Below are 7,681 nucleotides of genomic sequence, written 5' to 3' on the forward strand. Positions count from 1 at the left end.
TCCTAACACTTTTCCATGTACCATCTAAATGCATTTAGAAACATGTTTTTTAAGGTGTTTTGAAAAGTTCTAGCAATAGTATAATTATTTCCAGAGCACCTTTACATTCTTCTAACATATTTATTTAACTTGAGTACCCTTCTCTTGCACTTTGTCATTTTGGCTGTGAGTCATTTGGCCATCACAGTTCATGACTTTCTAAATCTGCAAAGGTAATCATTTCCATTGGATTTTTCTCATGCTGGCATTACTGTGTATTTGCTTATGTGTGTTACGGCGGATTGTGTTCAAACCACAGGTGGGTAAAACAGAAGGCTGCCATCATTTATCCCAAATGGTTTAGTCCACACCCACATGATCTTAGTAATCACTGTTATTTAGAGTGGGCTGAAAAAGAAGGGTGACAGCAGAGTCCACACACACACACCTACACACACGCACACGCGTGGAGTTGTGGACCGCTCACTCCTAAGCTTTGGTCAACATTATTATTTTGTGGTCTGGCATAAAGTCGGGAACGTTTGAGCCCATGATGGATCTCACACATGCAAACACACACATATATGCAGACAGTTTTAATAGGGAGTCACGCTAAGTTTTCACACAATCGCCTCAAACCCCCACACGCTCAAGAAATGGAGGAAAAAGTTCCACTTCTCTTTTCCTGATGAAATTCCCTCTACAGTGCCAGTTGACTTGTTAAAGCTTTTCTCTGTTTCTCTCCCCTCTGTTTCACTTGCTGTCTTTCTCTTTCTGGGGTTGTGACCTTACCCAGTAGGGTTCCCATACAATGAAATGAAAGAGCTTTGGAACCCGCAGACACACAAATACACACTTGGGGTCTTTCAGCAGTAGGAACATTTAATCGCACCCATACACCTGCTACTCTCACTATCAGTCACACACACACAGGGGTTGCATTGTTGTATTAAACACCCCTTTAGTTCACACTTAAACCCAACCAGGACCCAGAACTTGGTCTGCCAGGTTGGGATCTGTGTTTGGTCTTCATAAAAACTGACGCATAAACACGTAGACAAACGCTGAAGGTCTATACAGGCTATTGTGTGTGTGCCAGTGGGGGGCACCATTTAATACACTGCCTCACTCTCGGAAGGATGGAAATGCAAATAAAGAAACAAAAACGCAAACTGCCCAGTTAATCCAAACCTCCCTCCTTTCTCAGCATTCTTCTTCTGCTTGGACAGAAGATCTAATCTCCTTTGAGAAATACCTTAAAGACCCACTCACGTGAAAACTGAGTTTTTAACATGTTTTGTAGCATTTTTCTGATTTTTCGGACATATTTTTATTCGAATCGTTAAGAATTGGGAGCAGATGAAAATATGCAGTTTAAACGAGATCGTATTTGTGATGTAGAAAAGTCGGTGGGTGGGCCGCAAGCTCTCTGCTCCGCTCTAGACAAGTAGATCCATGTACGTCTTTGTTTTCCTTGTCTGAAAGCATCTGACGAAAAAACTGCAGTTAGATAGCCCCAATATTGCTCTGCATTTCTGTTGCACCGGTGTAGTTGGGTTGAGGGTGAGAGGGGCTTTAAGTTAGCAGGAGAGTGCATAAACAGATGGATAATGGTAAGTAAGGGCAGGCTTACTTTATACCAAATGTCACGCCCTCAACTTAGAGATTAATTCCTAATGAAATGTTTGCGCTCTGCAAAAACTACGTCCTAAAATTTCAAGTTTTTTGATTTTGTCTAAAAATGGCATAATTACAATTTTAGAAAAGCAGAAAAAGAGCAATAATTTATAACAGATTATTTAAAAGAGGGACATTTGACAAAAAAAATCACACTTCATTTTTGCATTTTTTTTTTAATTCAATAACACCAAAGTTAAGTTCGCAAACGTTTGTGACACACTTTCTGTGCATTAGCTAATGCAAAAATTGTGCTTTTAGTTTGATGCTCAAAACATTAAATTAATGACTTAATCTATGTTTGTTGGTTAAAAAAAAAAAAAATGAAAGTTGATTGTATTTTGGAGTTAATTCATACAAAACTTAACTTAAGCTATATATCCTGTGTCAAAGTCAAGGCCCGGGGGCCGGATCCGGCCCTCCAGATCATTTTATTTTATTGTTATTAACGGTCCGATGTTATCTTGAGCTCATTTTTAACTTGTATAATTTTGAAAAAAACTTTTTTATAGAGAATATTGCAAGTTATTTAAGGTTTAAGTCGATTTGTTCTACAATTATATATCTGTCTTCTTATTATTATTAATTATGTTAAAAAGTTACAGCTTTAAAGTTATAAAAACGTAGTTTTAGAGTGTTCAATAAATGTTTATGCTGTTCAGCTCGCGACCTAAGGTGTGTTTTGTATTTTGGCCCCCTGTGCGACTGAGTTTGACACCCCGGCTATAGATGGATCACCATGAGTTAACACCCACAAATGCAAAAGCTTACATTCTGCACTGACAGACAGAAAATTACCTTTGAGAAAAGGATTGTATATTGTTGAGGTAAAAAGTGCAATAGTTTCCAAAACAACAATCTTTGGTTGTGTCTGAAATCTTAAAATGATCCAACAATATGATGTTTAAGCATTAAATCAACACAGCAGAGCAGATGTGCTTCTTTTTAAACCTGCAGATCAGCACTACGAAGGAAAAATAAATAAAACTGAGTTTATTTCACTCCACCAGCCACCAGGTTTATGCAACACAAGAAATGACAGCTGTTTAAAACACAAAGTGAATTAAGTCTCCTTAGATGTTTTATTACACAATCAAACCTTAAGATTTTGAAAGAAAAAACTTAAGAGCTATTATATTCATCCTCTAATGTTAAAAAGGAGAAGCAAATATAAATTCAAGGGAAAATGATGAATATTAACCTTTAATAGATGTTTCTTTCACTGGAAGCTGAAAAGTCTAAATAAAAATGTATAAATATCAATGTTCAGGTCAGAAAAGTTAAATAGGAACCACAAAATAATATGAGATTTTCTTTACACTGGTGAATACATCATAAAATGTGCAAAAGAAAATGCTTAAAATAAAGGAAAAATAAGAGAAACATCATAAATTGAATGTTAATTCATGTAAACCACATACATTTGCATTAAATCTAATTTATTACCTATTTACCTAAATTAACAATCCAGATCTATTATTTATTTGCTAGAAAATAATCTTTTATGACTGAAAATTATCTATGAAAATGGTGCCAAAATAAAACATAAAAGTAAACAACCAAATTCAAACTTCCTGAGGCGTTGCTGGAGTAAACTATTCTTCCTCAACTAAAGTTCATGTTTATCATTTTCTAAATGTTGTTTAGTTGCTGATCTTTGGCTTGTAGAAAGCATCTCTTCAAAGATTAAAAAACTATTTTTTACTGGTACATTGAAACTTTTTAGGTTCTTTGCCACTCTTTGTTTTCATAAATTAATGAAATTTTTTTTACACAGTTTTTACAAAACTAGGAATATGTGCTTACTCCCCGACTCCCTGATGCTCCTTTGTAGCGTTTGCAGACCTTTAGTTCATCTAAGTAGGACCTGAGTGGGACTCTAGAAAGACGCAGTGAAGCATTGATTCATCGATTCATGCATTTCTCTTTTTAAGGCCTGTTTTATCCTCAACAAGAGGCTGGAGCCTATCCCCGTGGTCCTGATGCACAATTCTGATCTTCAAAGTATTTTTGTTTGTTTTCATCTCCCCACTTTCCCTTTGAATCAGACTTTGCATCAGATTCAAGTGTCCACAGACGGGGACCTTTAAGTGTGTTGTATGGTGACAGGCTCTAAAGAACATATGTGTACAGATTCATTTGTAAATTGGAGTGAAAGTGGAATTTTTCTTTTTTGTTTGTGGTGTGGAAGTAAAAGAAGCATAGAAAGGTTCAAAAGGACAATACAGAATATAAAAACTGCCTACAATTATTAATTATCCTGCTTCCCATTAGCATTTGTGATAATGTTTGCTAAATAACCAAATTTCCAATACAAATAAAAAAAAAATGTAATACCATTTTGACCGTCCTAAAAACCAGATTTCGCTTTGGCCTGAAATGTAAATGCATGCACATATTTTAATATAATTGCCACAAATACTTAAGAAGTTTTGTAGAAAAAAAAATGCAAGCACTAAAACCGAATGGCATCCCACATTTGAAATGGTCCTTTCATTGGCAGCGACCTCTTTGCCACAATCAATACCCCATTAGCCTCTGTGAAAGTGATGCTTATTATATTAGCTTCTGTTCAGGACAGTGATAATGATGTAAAGATTAGGACAATATTACGGCCATGTGTATATTCCATGAATTATTGTTTTTCTTGCAGTTAAATGTACTTTTATATGCGTAAAGAATTATTTAACAAATTAAAGTTATATACTTCATGTTAATGCTTGATTAGGTGTTGTTTGATACCAACTTTTTGGGGCATTACCCTTCTGCTGAGTGTGGACATAACAGGGATAAAAGGGATAATGAAATAAGACGAGCAACACAGAAAACAGGGTTGCCACTCTGCTCTGGAAGTTTTTTTTTTTTTTTTTTTTTCTGTGCAAAGTCTGGCTACCACAGTAGAAATACAGACTGTGGCACAACATCTAATCAGGCCGACCCTCGCCTCTTACAGTCTGCACCTATAGAAAATTCTCTTTTTTTTCTCTCTAAGAGTGAAAAAGAAAAATCAGACAGTTTTCAGTCAACACATCAGAGCACGACCTCCTATTTACCAGGAAAGTGCAAACCAGGTCAGAAGCAGACCTTTATATTTAAAAAGAAACTTGTTAGGGATGGAAATCAACCCCACATTTCTACGATTAAGGTGCACAGAGCTGTTCTTTGGGGTTTTGGACTAAAAGTAAAAAGCTTTTTCCACTCTGAGGATTTTCAACTTTTATTCACAGTAAAAACCTCATAGTATGTAGTTATTGATGTTTTTTTTTCCTTCAAATATTTTTTTTTTTCCTCTTCGGTTTTATTTAAATATATTTATTACAGAAATGTTACCGTCGTCGCCTAACATTCACGTAGATTATTGTTTTAGGTTGAGGTGAGGTTGCTCTCATGTTTGTCCTCGTCTTCGCTCCGACTGTACTGACTAGAGGCAGCGCTGCGTCGTGGTTTCACTGTGACTTCATACGCTGACTCACACTGTGAGAGTGCCAGGAATGACTCCTTCTGACACACAAATGCACACCGATTATTCTGTGGCAACTTCTCTCCTAGAACCCAAGAGCGCTCTGAGTTTGATTTCTTGCTGTGGATTTTATTTTAAAAAACTGCAGAAATTCCTCGGAAAAAGAGTGAAAAAAAACGACACAACACATAACAGAAAAGTTGTTTATTTAAAATCAAATATGGTCAGGTTTTTGTTTTCAACAATTATGTTAATAATCTTTCATTTACTGACTATTTCTTCCTTTAAAGAGAACACTTGAGTATAAAACAGATGTCCCTCATTTTCACTCTTGAACCCCGGAGTGACGTGTCTGTTCTAAGCTTTATATTTGCTTTTCCTGTGGATGTAGCTGTGGAATTACCCATCATCCTTTGTGCCCTCAAGCAGGGATGTTTTCCAAAGTGGGTGAGCATTGTTCCATCACTTCTGTCTGTGCAATACTGGAAGGACTGACGGTCTAATGCTGCCTAAAGTCACAAACACACATTTTTGTTTCATTCGTGCGTGTGTGTGGATAATTAATATAAATCTAAATTGTGCTTGTAAAATCATATTTAGTCCCTTAAATATTATTTTTATTTTTTTACATTTTAATATAATTGGAAAACTAACTACATAAATATATAAAATTAAAATATCCATGCGGTCCAAAAAAAAAAAAAAAGGATGCAAATATAATCAATATAAATAAAGTTTAGCCTAAATTACAAAAGGGGTTTATACAAATATACACCTTGTGAGTCTAAAGATTCATAAACTCTATAGGGTTTATTTTTTAATATATTGTAACAGTAAAATATGTCCAACAAAAGAGGCTTTCGGCTCTTTTCTGTTGTTGGACAGGAAAGTTAGAAATGAGAAAAAAAACAACGTAAATTGTTGAGATGTGCCAAAAAAAATCAATTAATGTCTAAATTTGATAGTTATTCATTTCTGTTGTCACTTTTAAATTCAAATGTACGTTGTTGTTTTTTTTTAGAGGTTTTCACATAAGAGAAGCAACATTCTTAAATACATTAAGGTTTGGATTTGATATAATTTCATTTTCAAGCACAAAATAAAATAGTTTGCTATAACAAACAGACATGAAATAATTGAGATACACACTTGAATTGGTAAAATTAGATGATACAACCCCAATAAATGAATAGCAGAGTGCTGGGGAATATGTCCACCTTCTTTTCTGAAGCCTTTTTCACGCTTTTATTTTGAATTATAAAATAAAAAAGCACGTGGTTGCAGTTTGGCGCGTCCTTGAAGACGCGGCTGCGCCTGTTTTCCATGTGTGCTTCTGCATGTTATTCTTGTTGCGGATCTCCTTTTTTCCTGTGCCTCCTCTTTCCCACTAAGTACCTTTTGGTTTATACAGCTGCCCTGGACCACAGCCGCGCGCCCGCGCGCACACATGAGCGCCGGGGCTGCGGTGCCGCACCGTGCGCCTCCTTCACCAAATCACACAGAAAGAATGCAGGAAAAGAAGGAGTGGTTCCGGAGCGGGCCCTCCCTCCTCCAGCTCTCCTCTTCGCGCGCAGCGGCTACACCTTCAGCCTCCTAATGCAAACCCCCCTCCTCCTCCTCTCCGCCCCTCTCAGCCAATCCCGTCTCCCTGTGCGCTCCCCGGACACGCCCCCCTCCCAGCTCACCCAGCGAGAGAGAGCCCTGATGTATGGAAGTGCAGGAGAGAGAAAGAGAGACGGCGCTCTCACGCACAGCAGAGGTGGCAGGAGCACACGCACAGACGGGCGCGCACACACGCGGCTCCAACGGGAGAGACTGACAACAGATCCCTGCTCCAAATAGGGAAGGAACAAGAGGAAAGAAAGAAAAAAGACACACACAAAAGGCTTCTTCTTCTTCTTTTTTTGGTGATCTTCTTTCATTCCCATCCTCCATCCCTCACATGGAGCGGAATACATGAGAAGTCAGAGAGAAGACTGAGGTGCGCGCAGATCTGTGGACGCCGGGCGCTGAGAGTGAGGAGAAAAAGCGCAGGAGGACAGACACGGCTGTGTGTCCCCCCCCTTCCCTCTTCCCTCTGCGCGACACGGCCACGCAGAGTGTTCACGCGTGACTGAAAGGAGCCTATGTGTTTTTGGAAGCATTAACCCTTTAAGCCGGGCGAAACTGGAGTACTCACTCAGACAAGGTAGACAGACGGCTGAATGCAATTCGCCTCTTTTCTTTTCTTTTTTCTTTCTGCCAGCTCCACAATGTGGCTGTTATGAGCGTGCGCGAGCGCGTGAGTGTGTGCGCACAGGGGGGGACTGCTGTGTGTGTCTTGGGAAATTGCATGGTCTGTAGTCAACTGCCTGTCATTGTCTGAATCCACTGACTGAATGTAAACTCATTGACTGAACAACACCGCAAGCGCGCGCGCGTTACATTATTGCCTCCCTGGGTCCAGAAATCAAGAAAGTGATAAAAAGATGAGGGAAACACACAAGTTTGTCTTTTTATACCTATTTTTAGTTCATATTTTTCCTTTTATTTAAGCACATATTCAATTCAAGCTTTATATATATA

The 7,681-nt window shown here is 38.1% G+C and overlaps 1 protein-coding gene across 4 annotated transcripts in view; it reads left to right on the forward strand.

The window, feature by feature from the left end:
* The window catches only part of LOC112157392 (teneurin-3), an 800,843-nt gene that overhangs the window by 584,507 nt on the left and 208,655 nt on the right, over positions 1–7,681 (forward strand). The window contains exon 1 of one of the 4 annotated variants that reach the window (XM_036213713.1): positions 6,831–7,304. The exons of the other annotated variants lie outside the window; for them this stretch is intronic. The gene's annotated coding sequence lies outside the window, so the exon portion shown is untranslated. Of the gene's footprint in view, positions 1–6,830; positions 7,305–7,681 lie in introns of those variants that run through there. 4 annotated transcript variants of the gene reach the window in all.

This window comes from Oryzias melastigma, linkage group LG1, assembly GCF_002922805.2.
Source record: "Oryzias melastigma strain HK-1 linkage group LG1, ASM292280v2, whole genome shotgun sequence".
Classification (NCBI taxonomy): Eukaryota; Metazoa; Chordata; class Actinopteri; order Beloniformes; family Adrianichthyidae; genus Oryzias; species Oryzias melastigma.